The 17,234-nt window shown below is 40.2% G+C and overlaps 1 long non-coding RNA gene across 1 annotated transcript; it reads right to left on the reverse strand.

Annotated features, from left to right (window-relative positions):
- Positions 1-8,488: 8,488 nt before the first annotated feature.
- LOC138973423 (uncharacterized) lies at positions 8,489-13,736 on the reverse strand. Its single transcript, XR_011458017.1, has 3 exons — positions 13,195-13,736; positions 12,389-12,537; positions 8,489-10,896 (listed from the first exon to the last, which is right to left on the reverse strand). It is a non-coding gene; the product is annotated as an uncharacterized lncRNA (long non-coding RNA).
- Between the last annotated feature and the right edge of the window lie 3,498 nt (positions 13,737-17,234).

The following is a 17,234-nucleotide window of genomic DNA, read 5'->3' on the forward strand; positions in this document are numbered from 1 at the left end:
CAATGAGTGCGCGTGCGTCGAAATATGCGTCACTTCCGCCATCGTGAATTTGCCGAACTCGAAGCCGGTTGTTTTCACTCTGAGTAAGGAAGGTGTCAATCACGTTTTTAGTGATCATAACCCGCACGATGGAACAGTTCGCTGATCAGATGCTTTCTTTGAAACATTTTCTCCGAAATCACACGCACCGAGGCAGAAACTGACAAAATACAAACAAAAATACAGAACAGAAGAAAACAGAACAGAACCCCACCCAAAAACACCCACCACACTGGGGCGCATTTTGATTTTGGCAACTAGAGGAAGCATTTCTGATTCCGAACATATCCAGCTTTATGTGTGGGTTTTTTTAAACACAAACATGAAAAAGGTGACTAAAACAATCGGAGCATATAATTATAAATAGTCCAAGGTAACAAACACAAAACCATCGATTAAAATTCAAATCTAATCTAAATTTGTTGAGAAAAAAATCTACACCTTTTCTTCCAACACTCGCAGACCACTGACAAACACAAACCCATCGATTTCCCACTGAATTCTTTGATACAGTGGCGAACGCGATCGGCGAAACAAAGACGGTCACCGTGGCAACCTCAAAAATGCTTTGGTAAATTCACATCATCATAAACTCACGACGCTGTGGGCGTCGTGAATTTGGTCAGGAAGTGACGTATATTTCGACGCACGCGCATTGGGGCCACTGCGTAAACTCAGGACAGTGTAAACTCACGCCGTGACACCGGCTTAACTGCGTTCACATTGGAAGAAAGTGTCGCGAAACACAGCACATCGTGTTGGCCGTTTCCAGTTAATCAGTCTTGCTGCAGAAGTTGTAAGCCCATCGGAAAAAGGTGACAACTGATGCCTGAACCTTTTTTCTATACTTCATAGCTATCAGCAGCCGTGCGCATTCCTTCGGCGTGTTGTTGATGCTCGATGTAGGCAAACGCCCACTTGAGCCTAAGCTCAGTGTACACGAAATGACGTCACTACCGGTTCTCGTCTACTGGCGGCCTTTTCGAAGTCTCGTTTAGCAGACGAATTTGGCGGAACGTTTTTAATTAAATCACAATGATAAAGCTACGAATCGGTGAATTTCTTTACATTTTTGGAATCTTTAGGTGCATTTCTCTAACCTTCAGTCATCGGTTAGTGGTTCTAATAACCTTTAAAACAGCGTGGTCTGGTCCTTTAAAATAAAATGGTATCCAGGTCACTTGGGTTCAGTTATGTCATAGCTTAAAACAGCTCACTGCTCCCATGAATTGTTCTGAGCCTTGCAATGATAAGTAAAGCAATGAGAGCAGATCTGATGCAGTGCACTGTCAATCATTGGCCGGCTGAAATATACTGCAATCTTGATGCAAATTACCATGTAATTTTTTTGGTGATATGGTCATCACTGCAGACAGTAAAAGATCACCCAACGTTTTGCAATGAAGAACAATGAAGTTATTAGTCGAACAAAAAATAAACAGACGAATAAAGATTGAAAATTGTCAAATGCAATGGGGCTGGATCTCCCTGTTGAAGAACTTTGAGCAAAAGATCACAAATGAGCTAACAAAGAATACTGTACGAAAGTACGAAATGTTACATGCACTGCAAGATCTCCCTGTTGAGAAACTTTGAGTAAAAGATACCCATTTTATTGCAAAGAAGACATACAGAGTAACATGTATATGAACAGAGTGCGAAGAATTCAAACAAAGAAGACCCGACATTTTTAAAATTATGTCAAATGCAGAGTGGCGGAAAATGTGTTTCGTGAGGAACTTACAGCACACACAAACACAACTATTTGCAAAGTGTAAAAACAACACGAAGAGAGTGAGAAGAACGAGTAACAATTATAAACATTGCAAGAAATAACAAAATGTCATATGCAGTGACGATTCTGCTGCGGAACTTTTAGTTTTAGTAACAAGTTACGAAGTTCCTGTAAATAGTTAACACGGTGTTCAAACAACATGAACAAAATGAGAAAAAGAGCAAAATAAATGCAATGGTGACAGTTCTTCGCGTACAGAAATGTTCAGTGTGTCGGTGACCAAAACAAGGAATTCTTGTGAAACCTAGACATATTGCATATCACCAGCGGCGGAGCACGCAAGAATAATGGTTCGATATGAAGACTCGACAGAGTAAACCCTATCATTATCTCCAGAGCGCGGGGATATAGCTCAGTTGGTAGCGCGTTGGATTTGTATTCAGTTGGCCGCTGTCAGCGCGAGTTCGATCCCAGGTTCGGCGGAAATTTATTTCACAGAGTCAACTTTGTGTGCAGACTCTCTTCGGTGTCCGAACCACCCCCCGTGTATACTACATTGGGTGTGCACGTTAAAGAGCCCACGATTAACAAAAGGGTCTTTCCTGGCAAAATTGCTTAGGCACAATTAATAATTGTCTACCATACCCGTGTGACTTGGAATAAGGCCGTGAAAGGTAAATATGCGCCGACATGGCTGCAATCTACTGGCCGTATAAAATTTCATCTCACACGGCATCACTGCACAGCGCCTAGAACTGTACCCACGGAATATGCGCGATATAAGCCTCATTGATTGATTGATTGATTGCTTTCAGTAGAGGCTGCCCGCGCTCGTTCACTGATACAAAAAGGTACCAAGTGTCGGTGTCTAACTGTCCCTCTCAGCGGGAGAGTTGCTTTGTCATAACCCCCTCCACTTCTGTTGTTTCAATGCCGGGGTGAGGTCAACGGTCAATCACAGCCCACCCCAGTCGCGAGACACTCAGCTGGTCGTGGGCTTTGCTTTGCTTAATCCGAATGTTGTACTCCGATCTAAGTAGACACAAGAAATTCAGTTGATCCCAGGATCAACACGAGCCGAAACATTGACAATATCAAAGAAACAGGGAGTTCTACACCTGTTGGTACAGGTAAACAATTTCTGAGCGTGTTTTTAATCCAAACATATCATATCTATATGTTTTTGGAATCAGGAACCGACAAGGAATAAGATGAAAGTGTTTTTAAATTGATTTCGAAAATTTAATTTTGATAATAATTTTAATTTTTTTTAATTTTCAGAGCTTGTTTTTAATCCAAATATAACATATTTATATGTTTTTGGAATCCGAAAATGATGGAGAATAAGATGAACGTAAATTTTATAATTTTTTATTTTTTTTTACAATTTTCAGATTTTTAATGACCAAAGTCATTAATTAATTTTAAGCCACCAAGCTGAAATGCAATACCGAAGTCCGGGCTTCGTCGAAGATTACTTGACCAAAATTTCAACCAATTTGGTTGAAAAATGAGAGCGTGACAGTGCCGCCTCAATTTTCACGAAAAGCCGGATATGACGTCATCAAAGACATTTATCAAACAAGTCGCGTAAGGCGAAAATACAACATTTAGTCAAGTAGCTGTCAAACTCACAGAATGAAACTGAACGCAATGCGACGCAGCAAGACCGTATACTCGTAGCATCGTCAGTCCACCGCTCATGGCAAAGGCAGTGAAATTGACAAGAAGAGCGGGGTAGTAGTTGCGCTGAGAAGGATAGCACGCTTTTCTGTACCTCTCTTCGTTTTAACTTTCTGGGCGTGTTTTCAATCCAAACATATCATATCTATATGTTTTTGGAATCAGGAACCGACAAGGAATAAGATGAAAGTGTTTTTAAATTGATTTCGAAAATTTAATTTTGATAATAATTTTTATATATTTAATTTTTAGAGCTTGTTTTTAATCCAAATATAACATATTTATATGTTTTTGGAATCAGCAAATGATGGAGAATAAGATGAACGTAAATTTGGATAGTTTTATAAAAAAAATTTTTTTTTTACAATTTTCAGATTTTTAATGACCAAAGTCATTAATTAAATTTTAAGCCACCAAGCTGAAATGCAATACCGAAGTCCGGGCTTTGTCGAACATTACTTGACCAAAATTTCAACCAATTTGGTTAAAAAATGAGGGCGTGACAGTGCCGCCTCAACTTTCACAAAAAACCGGATATGACGTCATCAAAGACATTTATCAAAAAAATGAAAAAAGGTCTGGGGATATCATACCCAGGAACTCTCATGTCAAATTTCATAAAAATCGGTCCAGTAGTTTAGTCTGAATCGCTCTACACGCACGCACGCGCACACACACACACACACACACACACACACACACACACACACACACATACACCACGACCCTCGTCTCGATTCCCCCCTCTACGTTAAAACATTTAGTCAAAACTTGACTAAATGTAAAAAAATGAAAGAAACGTCTGAGGATATCATACCCAGGAACTCTCATGTCAAATTTCATAAAGATCGGTCCAGTAGTTTAGTCTGAATCGCTCTACACACACACACAGACAGACAGACAGACAGACACATACACCACGACCCTCGTCTCGATTCCCCCCTCTACGTTAAAAAAAACCTAAAGAAGCATACAAGAGAGATAGAGATAGAGACAGAGAGAAAGAGAGAGAGAGAGAGACAGAGAGAGAGAGAGAGAGACAGAGAGAGAGAGAAAGAGAGAGAGAGAGAGAGACAGCCAGCCAGAGATAGAGTATCACTGACAGAGTATGTCACCGTGTGTATTTATGTGGGAGTGGGGGTGGGGGACGGGGGTCGATCGTGTGCACGGTGTGCGTTGGTGCGCGAGCAACCCTGTACGTATGTCCGAGGCCAAAAAATGTCGATTTCCGCCGATTCCTGAATGTGCGCGTGTGGTCAAACAATCACCGACACATATGAAACTTTACAACGTACAAGACTCCCCGAAAAACGTCTCCTCAATTAAACAACCAAATCAAATCCCGCAGACGTAGGGTGGTATCGTGAACGCAACGGAATTGCGACACGATCCATCCACACACCTGCTTTTTTTTCCACAGAAAAGAACGGAAATCATACGGGGCACCTTTGCCCTCTTTGCTATCATAAAAGGGGTGGTCACATTTGACACACTTGCGTTACGCATTATGCGGTAGTATTGCGGTAGTATTGCGCGGGGCGAGACTGCTTTTCGTTGCTCGTGCGCTGTGGCGTTTGCAGCAGGGACCGAAATACAGGGAGCAGCCGTGACCGAGGATCATGACCTATTTAGCTGCCAACTTAATCGTAAGCTGGGAACAGCCGTGTAATAGGTGCTTGATTTTGGTATTTTGATTTTACATAACATTAAACCTTTCTTGGGGTTCATGGTCATGGCAACAGCCATATTAATATTATATGATGTATAATATCATATTTCAGCATACGTGAATTACATGGCATCATACCAAACTGTCATACATTTTTATTCCTACATTATTCTGATTGATCATGATCACAACCAAACCTACTATCAGTGGACACATCCAAATGCAAGCGCCTGTTAACGTTCTTGACAACTTGCCACAGTGACTGATCTAAAAATATAGGTCCTTTGCCGCCACGGACACTGTTTGGCCTGTAGGTAAAATGTACAATGTATTTTCTGATTTGTGCACAACAGCTTTTTTTCTTTTTTCTTTGTTTTAACATAACAATGCTTAATGTCACTTATGTTTAAAAGACCATGGTCATATTTGTAAAAAAAATGTTAAATTAGAAAATAAATAACATTTCCTACACCTGTGCTGAAAATAAGAAATAAAAATGTTGTTATATAAGTCACTCAAATACAGTATGGTATGAATGGCTCGGTTTGAGTTTGTTGCAGTTGACCCTGCACAATTGGCGGGGATATAGCTCAGTTGGTAGCGCGCTGGATTTGTATTCAGTTGGCCGCTGTCAGCGTGAGTTCGATCCCAGGTTCGGCGGAAATTTATTTCAGAGTCAACTTTGTGTGCAGACTCTCTTCGGTGTCCGAACTCCCCCCCGTGTACACTACATTGGGTGTGCACGTTAAAGATCCCACGATTGACAAAAGGGTCTTTCCTGGCAAAATTGCTTAGGCACAGTTAATAATTGTCTACCTATACCCGTGTGACTTGGAATAATAGGCCGTGAAAGGTAAATATGCGCCGAAATGGCTGCAATTACTGGCCGTATAAAATTTCATCTCACACGGCATCACTGCAGAGCGCCTAGAACTGTACCCACGGAATATGCGCGATATAAGCCTCATTGATTGATTGATTGATTGAATACTACCTATGATGTTTTTGTTGAACAATTTTGTAATTCACAACTTCCTGTGTTACACAAACTCAGTGATGACCAATTTCGCCTTCACCCCTCCCATAGGGTGACGGATTTCACAACTTTCTACAGATGAACAACAATGTTGCCTTCACCCCTCCCATAGGGTGACGGATGTCACAACTTTCTGTGTACACAAACTGATGACGACATAAGCGCATGCGCAAACGCCTGCCGACACCCATAAGCTTTCAGCTATACATAGGCCTACATGTGAGCCAACGCCAGCGTAGTACTAGGGCTCATGGCCCTAGAAAAACGGCTAGGTCAAAGTACAGTAAATCTTACATTTTGTTAAGGAAATGTGCGGCAGTAAAATTGAATTTGGAGAATACATGGAATAACCTGGTTTTCTGGGAAGTGACATAAAAATAAATAGAACAATTGTGAATACTTCTTCTTCTGTGCTGGTGGGCTGAAACTCCCACGTACACTCATGTTTTTGCACAAGTGGATTTTTACGTGTATGACCGTTTTTACCCCGCCATTTAGGCAGCCATACACCGCTTTCGAAGGATTGTGTATACTGATTGACATAGAGTGCCGTTGCTATGGAAACAGTCGTTACATTGGATTTCTAGGAAACAGTTTAACAGCGACATCATACATCAGAAATTCCTAATATTTGGCACAAAGATGCACGTGTATCATATCTACAATCATATAGAACGATTTGTTTACAACAGACCACAGTTGAATTTTAATATCTTTTGTCATAAGAATGAACGAATTTCTCACTGCATATTCATTACAATAATTAATTTAAATTCAACTGTAGTTGTTTAAAAAACAAACACATTCTATATGATTGTAGATAATACATGTGTATCCTTGTGCCAAATATTATGAATTTCTGATGTATGATGTTGCTGTAAAGCCGTTTTCTAGAAATCCCATATGACGCTGTAAATGCCAGTTTTCATCGCAACAGCAGTCAATATCCATCCACAATGTTTTCATTCATTTTAATAAGTCACTTCAATAACTACCCAGAAAACCAAGTTATTCCTTGACTGTATTCTTCAAATTTAAGTTTGGTAATTGTACTGCCGCACATTGCCTTAAGTCATAAATAAAGGGTTCCAGTAACATACCATTCTTCTTTATTGATTATGAACTTTGGAAGGTTAGATGTTGGATCTGTTTTTAAAAAATATTTCCTTGATGTGTTGTACTAAGATCAACCGTCTGCTTGGACATATACTAAAGATCCACTACCTGGCTGCTGTCTGCAGAAAATCGATTAATTCATAGAAAAATATGCCTAACAGGGAAGCAGCTAGCCGGTTGACTGTACATGTGTTTGTGTGGAGGTGTTCTTATTGCATGTTCAAGCCAGGACAGATGGTGACCTGAAACATTTACACATTACATATGTATGCAGGACTGCTACTGTTAAAGGCACAGTAAGCCTCCCGTAAACCATCACAGATACGGTCAGGCTTTTACACACAGTACAAACACCCTTTCATTTAAACACTCACCGATTGAGAACATCCTAGGTGCCCTCCGTAAAGAGCAAACAATTTTCAAAGAATTTATTTTTGCGTGGTTTATCTTACCCCTGAGCCATCGTGAACCCGTGTGATCCAGTTTCCCTTTTTCACCATGTAGTCGTCAGTTAGTCATTTGAATGCGACTCGATGTAAGCTTATCTACAATAGCACGTTTTTATGCACGAAACAAACGGCTGTGGTTCACAAGAACTCTAGCGATGGCTTTTGACTGTTGAGAGGAACGGCGATATGTACTGATAAACCGTCGTCTGCTACGACCCTGCTTCCGGGCTTTTCTGAATGAGACCCGAAGGGAAGTAACTCATTTTTGACAATCTGCAAAATTAATTCTTTAAAAATTGCTCGCTCTTTACGTTGGGCACCTAGGATGTTCCCGTTTGGTGAGCGTTCAAATGGAAGGGTGTTTGTACTGTGTGTACTATAAAAGCCTGACAGTAGTTTACGGGAGGCTTACAGCCAGCACCAAAACGAGGCGCCATTATTGGTAAAGGCTAAGTCCACGAAAATAAATTCTTTGAAAATTTCTCACGCTCGACAGAAAGCAGCCAGGATGTTCCCGTTCAAATGGAAGTATGCTTGTACTGTATGTAGACGCTCGGGGAGCTCTGTGATGGTTTACGGGAGGCTTACTGTGCCTTTAAGCTTAGGTGCAAGTGTGATGATATATTTGTTTGACTGATTATGGGCATTAAAATAAAACTGCAAAAAGAATACTTACACTTGAGATCTGATTTTGTGTGTGTCTGTGCGCATGAGGGTGTGTGTGGGCCATTTGACATACTTGCAGAAGAAACAAACAGAGGTAACTGATAAACTGCATTTATTAACACAAAGATGTAAACAAAGTGAGTTCACACATTTCACAAAAGTAAAACAAGGCAGTCTCACATGCATTCACAATATTTAGTACTCACATGAATGGCCAAAGATTATACGCTGAGAATGCAAGTTCTAATTTGGCACATTTGTACATGTAGCTGCATCTGCTAGACATGCATATCCATCTTACAATAAAAAAAAACACCTAGTGGTTAGGACATCGGCCTGAAAATCTAGGTCCTAGGTTCGAATCTCTGCAGAGGCATTTAATTTTTCCCCTTGGTTGAAATAAAAATGCTCAATGCTTAGGACTGGGTGGCCGAGTGGTAACGCACTTGCGCTCGGAATCTAGAGGTTGCGTGTTCGACCCTGGGTCAGGCCGCTATTTTCTCCCCCCTTTCCTAACCTAGGTGGTGGGTTCAAGTGCTAGTCTTTCGGATGAGACGAAAAACCGAGGTCCCTTCGTGTACACGTTAAAGATCCCACGATTGACAAAAGGGTCTTTCCTGGCAAAATTGTATAGGCATAGCTAAAAATGTCCACCAAATACCCGTGTGACTTGGAATAAAGGCCGTGAAAGGTGAATGCTCGCCCTAATAGGCTTGAGGTTTGCTGGCCGATGTGAATGCGTGATATATTGTGTAAAAAATTCCATCTCACACGGCAGAAATTAATATGTAAAGCGCTTAGAGAAAACGTCACGTCAAGCGCTATATAAATCTCCCCATACAATACAATCTAGAGAGAGAGCAACCGTAAAGTTACCAGCGTAAAAGTAAAGCGTTGAATGCAGCTATGAAGGTCATGCCAGCAGTGTGGGTCAAGATTCAGGCCGCCTTCTATGCACAGAATTCTGTGTAGGATTCTCAGCTCTATCTTTACAAACACATAATCCCCAATAGTCATACAGTGGAACCCCCCTTTTAAGACCCCCTCCATTTTTAAGACCTTGTTTTCTCAGACTTTCATAACCTCTGTAAATTTACCTCCATTTCAAGACACCCTCCTTTTCAAGACCTGATTTTCTCAGATTTCTGGAGGTCTTAAAAGGGGGGTTCCACTGTAGCTGTAAGACATAATTTTGTTTAAAACACTTATGCCTTTTGGGGGAAATAAATTAATAAGAAAAGACATCACCACACTAAGAAGTCAGGGTGCTGACTTTTGCTATGTGACCAAGTGGAAGGATTTTCTTATCCCATGCAAAAAGCCTGATGAAGGTCTGACACAGTGAGGCAAAGTGTTTTAATGAGGCAGAGCAGGCCTTTAAAAAATAAGTTCACCACATCCAAGTGAAAGACACAATCTTGGCAGACTGTATTACAAAAGCAACATTTCAGCACAACATAAGAATGAATTGAACCATCCAGGATGCACCAGAACGACCCAAAAACAGAACCAATGAAAATTTTAAACAAGATAAAGACAGTACTGACTAGGATTCAAAGGAAGAAAAAGTCATGGGTTAACACATTGCATGTGCATTCTTTCTTTCTTTATTTGGTGTTTAACGTCGTTTTCATCCACGAAGGTTATATCGCGACGGGGGAAGGGGGGAAATGGGATTGAGCCACTTGTCAATTGTTTCTTGTTCACAAAAGCACTAATCAAAAATTTTCTCCAGGGGCTTGCAACATACCTTACTGGGAGAATGCAAGTTTCCAGTACAAAGGACTTAACATTTCTTACATACTGCTTGACTAAAATCTTTACAAAAATTGACTATATTCTATACAATTAACACTTAACAAGGGTAAAAGGAGAAACAGAATCCGTTAGTCGCCTCTTACGACATGCTGGGGAGCATCGGGTAAATTCTTTCTCGTCCCAACCAATATGGGACTCCCCCTAACCCGCGGGGGGTTTCATGTGCATAATGCAGTTAAAAGATCTAAATTCTAATATTGCAAACAAAGTCTATACATGAACACGCATTGACTGAAACATACACACACATCTCCCAAAGCTAAGCCTGTGTGTAAAATACTGCCTGTGAACAGCTTAACTTAAAGCACTCAAACAACATAAAAGATAATACCACTTTATGTAGTAAAAACAAACAAACCGCTGTTTGCTGTAAGAAAATATCTGCATACCAAACACTACCTGTATTTAGCTGAATTGACAACTTACATAAGTCAAAATGTACCCTTGATCCACACCGCACCACACATTATTTGTGTAGAATGTTATTGTTAATGTGTTATTATGTTCATTTCACCACTAAGGCAACAGAAAACCTCTGTAAGTGTAAGCATCTTTAGATGGACTATATTAAAGCAGTTCTGGGAGCTCTGTCAGCACAGAATGGACTGAATCTGATCATCATCTGCAGCAAAGCCAGGCACCACTCTGCAAGCTGCCTGCACGTCATATCTCGGCACCTCACTTCCTGGAAAATAAAGAAAATGTATTACTGAGCACATCCAGACTTTGCTGTGCGCTGATGGGGATATGTTTTGGGTATCGAGAAGAGGGTGTGTGTTGGGGGTGCGGGAAGGTAATACTTGTTCTTTACAAGATCAGTGGGATGGAGAATGGTGTGGGTGATATTGACACTCAGACAGTGACAACTATGAACTAAACTGTAAACATTGTTCTGTAATATTACAGGTGCCATCATTCCTTCCTGTGAAAACCATTTATTTCATGGATATATTTATACTTTCATCATTAAAATTAAAAAGATAATCTTTCATCATTAAAATTAAAAAGACTTCCTCACAAGAACCTTTCAAACAACATGATATCTTGTTATGCTGCTGATGTGAGCAGCTTTTCTGGAATGTGATGGAAAGTTACTATTTTTTAAATTCAGCATGAGCCACATATTTAGCGTTGACACCTTGGTTTTCTTGAGAAATGTGATGTGAGTTCATTCAGAAAATTCTAACTCTGCGTAGGGGCAGTCAGGGTGTTGAATGTAGAAGTAGGTATCCAAGTACACAGGCGGTATTACAATTTACATTGTAACTCTTAGTCTTATTGAAGTTATTCATGGACATGTAAGAAAAAAAAATTAATAAAAAAAACCTGGCCAGATCTGTGATTGTGGGCCAAGGAAAGGACTGACTGTATTTACAATAATTCCAGTAATGAGTAAATCTTTCATTTTAGCTATTTCATGTTTTACTTTCTTGCATCGCAATAGTTCAATGTTCATACAAACAGTATAATGCACTTTATGAGTATAGGGTTGCAACAAACTTTAAGATGGGAAGATCGAGAGAGAAAATAAAGATATTTGTACCATTGGGCAAAAAAAAATAAAAATAGGTTAAGGTAACATAGCCAAAATAAAAAGGGTAAGAAGGTAGGCAATCACTTTTTTTTAATATTGTTTTTTTCTTAATAGCAGAGCAACCAAGCGTGTAGCACTTGCAACCGAAGAAGATGCCGCCATATTTGTCATGGCAAGCGTCTGTTGGGCCTTTTTAGCAATTTCCCTTGCATCGCCTGTCGTCTGCATGACAACTCGAGCGCTTTCGCTTTCATTGCGTTTTCTGCACTTGTTTTCATTTTTTTTGACAAATGTAATAAAAAGTTATAGGGTCGGCCCCTAAAAATAGGGTAGGTCGGGTTACCGTAACCACACCTATTTTTTGTTTAGGCATTGCTTATGTATACAAAGTACATCATACCAATTACCATGCACAGTATTAGTCTATTACTATGCATCTTCAAATGTATGAATAATTTCATCTACAAAGTACATGTACTTGTAATACAATTTACAAAGAACAAAAGACTGCTGAATTATCTACATCAGTACATGTTTATAATTATAGCTTCAGACTACCATCACCAATACCTAATGTTACTAAATTTTACCATACAGATTTGACAAGCAAAAGCTGTAAGTGGTAAAGAAATGTGTAACTTACTCTTCAGGGGTAGTCTGTAATGTAAAGCACCACGCCAAGTCATCCTGATACCTCTCCAGTACATGTATCCATGTTTAAAGGTAAACTGTTGGAACTGGAAGACAGGAGCTGTATGAATGATGCACATCATCTCTGGTTTCTCGGGAGGCCTGAAAAAAAAAACCAGAACAATATTAACATAGTAGTAGTAGTAGGGTTGAAAATGAAATAAGTACTATTTCAACTTCACTATCAGAGCCAAATCACTCACTAATTCAGTAATTGTTTTGTTTATTCATTTACAACCATAGTTCATACACTGATACAGCAGCATTTGATTCTGTGCATGTAGATTACAGATATATCAAGCATTTTATAAACTTGAGTAAAAAAGGTTGGTAGCAACCCCATAGACAATGATATAAAAAACAACAACAGGTGTTTCGCTGTACCACGCTGCAACACCGAACAATACAGACAGTCGTTCTTCCCACGATCCACAATAGAGTGGAATCACCTGGACAACACAGTTGTCCACTCAGCCTCTACTGAGGCATTCAAGTCGGCGCTGACCACCAGCCGTCGCTAAACGACGTCGCTGCGCACACCCACCCGTCGCCCAAAAGCCAGCAATCTGGATGCTAGCGACGTAACGCACAGATACAGAGATACAGTACAGAACACAACAATTAAACACACTCATGCAGTGACTCAGTCACACCCAGTTACTCAGTAACACACACATACACACCAGATAAATCTTGCTCAGTTCTACAAAGGCCACGTTTGCAATGGTCATGTCTTGGATTTTCAAAACAATAACTTACCTGCTGGTTGATCCAAACCGATGATTGAAAATCAGTGAGACTGAAAGGAAAATGTCCTGTAGTGTACAGTGCGATTCATCGCCAACCTCCCCATTCAAGGCAGACCGTGTACAAAATCAGCTGTACCATTCACATCCCGATTGCATTCCTTCAGAAGGGCAGTCAGTGTTCCAACTTCTTTGTCGATACTATTTCTCTGGTGGACGTGTTGAACTGCCAAAATCGTCAACACCCCTATTCTGTACTCCACTGAGGAAGAGCGTTTTATTGTGTCTTAAAACCGACTTCTCGGGAAAGTGATCAATCGAATTTTATGGTCCACAAAAACTTGCTTCATATTTTATTTAAGGACTACTTTTATTTGCCTTTATTTTTATGGCGCACATTTTGTGCCCCACATTTTGTTTTGGCCTTCATTTTGTGGTCCACAAACTGGAAATGTGGCCCACAAATTTTTGGCCTTATTTTTGTGGTCCACAAACTGGAAATATGCCCCACAAATTTGTGGGCTTATTTGTTGGATTAATGACATCGAATGCCAAGGATACATATGAGTTGTTCTTTGCTACTGGTCACAAGTGGGGGTCAGCTCACACGGACGCATTTTTCAATACAGTCTAGGGGAGAAACTGGTCACAAAGCACCCAGTACATGCCAGAGAGATAGGAGAATCGGCACAATCAAAGAAAATACCAAAATCATTCAATAGATATGGAAATATTAAGATTTACTGTGAAAATGCCAGCAAAAATGGCGTCCAAAAACGGGAACGCACACTTGGTGCGTCTTTGAAGACTTACCTCCCGTTCTGTGTTGTTGATAATAGTTGTGTTTCTGCTGTTGTTGTTGAAATAGTATCTAATAAAACTGATGCAGTTCTTGAAATGTTGCAAATTATTGTTGTCTTTGTGAAATGCGAGAGTGTTCTGAGGCGTAATCTGCATACGGCTGATGTCCCACATAGGGTACCCCACTTCGATCAGCGTATCACTCCAAATGAGCTTCATAGCAGAAAAGCAGATACACTACCAACACACTGCATAACAGATCTACAAGTCTGAGCCAGAATCATTGAAATTTACTTTCTGTATAAAATATTGCAATCAAATTTGTTCACGATGTCCCACAAATAACGCAGGTTACCCTCGCCTTCGATTCAAAGTAACTCCAATCTGACTGAATTACAATCGAAACGCAGATGACGAACTGATTCACCACAAATTTGTGGTATTTTACACACAAATTTCAACTGTGTTGTTTCGCGATAAACAGCCATAAACAAACAAATGTGGCGCCGTCACGTCGCCTTGGAAGGAATAACGCAGGTGACCAAGGCTTGTTTCCGATACCTGTCTGATTAAAATCATCGTTTTTTCACGAATGACGGCTCTTTGGCAGATCTGGTGAGTTGGAAACTGTCTATGAATGTTTCATTATTAATGTCAAATGCGTACATTCTTGTCGATATTATTACCTTTGGGCTCATAAATAAAGTCAATCGTCGTGTTGTCCGAAAGTGACTTTTGTCAGCATAGAACTTACTGTGCTTTGATCATTGACTGAGAAGAATCTTCCGATGACACTAGTTCATTTCACAACGCGACTGCAGATCTGCAAGGAAACTTATGGCAGGGGAAATAAGCTTAACTGAAGACGAATAAGCGGAGTAACTGTTCTTCAACGGATTGCTCTGACTGATCTAAATATTTAGATCTTGTCGTCTGCTAGTCTGCTAGTAAGTAGTCTTCGGTCGTGTGAAAGTCACATCTATTTCGACTGTGCACATCGATCCGTGTAGTGAAATGTTGATCTTTGATGATTTGGCAACATAACTTCGCTAAATGTGCTTCGAGTGTATCTCTCCGTTAACCGCATTTGAAAACGTCTTTTAACAAGACCATGTTTCGACAGCCCAGACGGGGAGGATCCTCGATAGCTCACAGGGTATATAATGTTTTCCGCCGTTTTTTGAAGAATCCTTTCAAATTTGCTATTCCAAAAGTACCTTATGACACGACTCGAGTGGCAAAGAACATTCTCTGCAATTCCTGTCTCAGTCCGTGCAGCCGTTTCGGGTCCTATCGTCATCATACAAACATACACACAGACACACAAGAACCAGCTTTAAAAGTTAGATTATGTAGGAACCATGTGAACCAGTGATTTTTTCTTATGTACAACAGATACTACAGTATTTCTGCTTTATGAAAAGCAATATTTCAAAAACAAAACTAGAGATTTGAATTTTGACCACTTTTCCCCCTTTCTGTCACCAGTACTGAAGAACAACTCATATGCAACCAAGCAAACGCTGATGTTTTGGCGATTCCAATGGAGACTTACCATTTTCGGTTCTATATGAGAGCGCAGGTAAACATTCCCAAGATCATTCCCTCCAACGATGTTTTCATCCCTAGTAGTGACGGTACTCTCGTTCACAATGAATCGTTTCCACTTTCACTCTCCTAAGCTTGAAGTAACTCCATGGCGTCAATCGAAAGTTAAAAATGACTATCAGACGCTTTGCAGTATGTCGTTATTACGATTTATTTAAAGTTTTGTTGCTGTATTTTCTTTCAACTAGTTATCGATTTAAACTTATTTTAAATAATAATTGCACAACGGAATCGAATTTGCAAGTAACGCCAAAGAGGATTCAAAAACATCCCCCCACCGTTGGTCCACATAGACTAGACCCATTCTGCCTCATTTACTGCTCTTAGTACTGTATTGTCACCTCATTCTTAGTTTTTACATTTAGTCAAATTTTGACTAACAATGTGCTAACGTTGACCGGGAATCGAGATGAGGGTATGTGTGTGTGTGTGTGTGTGTGTGTGTGTGTGTGTGTGTGTGTGTGTGTGTGTGTGTGTGTGCGTGTGTGTGTGTGTGTGTGTATGTGTGGGTGTGTGTAGAGCAATTTAGAAAAAAAACTACTGGACCGATGTTCGTGAAACTTCACATGAGAGCTCCTGGATATGATATCCCCACACATTTTTTTCATTTTGTTTATAAATGTCTTTGATGACGTCATCTCCGGCTTTATTGTGAACGTTGAGGCGGCACTGTCACGCTCTCATTTTCCAACCAATTTGGTTGACATGTTGGTCAAGTAATCTTCCACGATGGCCAGACTTTGCTATTGCATTTCAAGTTGGAGGCTTAACAATGTATTAATGAGTTTGCTAATTAAATTTAATTATGAAAATTAAATGTTTGATTGACAAATTCTCCAACAATTATAGAGTTAGAATTATTAAACCACAAAAGTTTGATGAAGGCATGTTTGACCTTGCTTTTGTGTGATTATTTTGATGCTGTGACTGTTTTAACACACGGGACAAGCAGGTTTAACGTTAAACACATAATGCGCGCTCGCAGCACGTGCAAGTGGAGCAGGAGAAATCTGATGTGTGAGATGTGTTCACTAATGCATTAGCAACCAAAAGAGACCATGGCACGCTTGCTGCCAGTCTCACTTTTGAAACAGCCAGTATGCCAAGATTGACACCACCAAAATGCCAGGTCGATTTAAAGCTGGGGATGATCCAGAAGCGCTGGCATGTGCTTTAAACGTGCATATGTCAACAGTCTATCACCTTCAGCAATGTTCTGTTGACATTGGAAGCACTGCAGTTATGCAACGCGGTGGATTTTTTGCATTATCCCAATAAGACAAGATCGCAATTTTCTGCCACAATGTCTTCGAGATCGATTCAATACAGCCACTGACACTACCAGGAACATCATTGGAAGCCACCAGTGTTCGATCAGTGGCCAGAGAGCGCGATTAAGACAAACTGAGCGAGACCTCCACAACTTCGTTAACGGTAAACCTGCTTGTCCCGTGTGTTGAAACAGTCGCAGCATCAAAATAATCACACAACAGTTAAGTCAAACATGCCTTCATCACATTTTTGTGATTTGATATTTCTAACTCTATAATTGTTCAAGATTTTGTCAATCAAACATTGCAGAATTTTTTTCGCGTTTCTTTTGTTGCTCGGTATATATCATAGGACTTGACTCCTTTTACCAGC

Source organism: Littorina saxatilis, linkage group LG8 (genome assembly GCF_037325665.1).
Source record: "Littorina saxatilis isolate snail1 linkage group LG8, US_GU_Lsax_2.0, whole genome shotgun sequence".
In the NCBI taxonomy this organism is placed as follows: Eukaryota; Metazoa; Mollusca; class Gastropoda; order Littorinimorpha; family Littorinidae; genus Littorina; species Littorina saxatilis.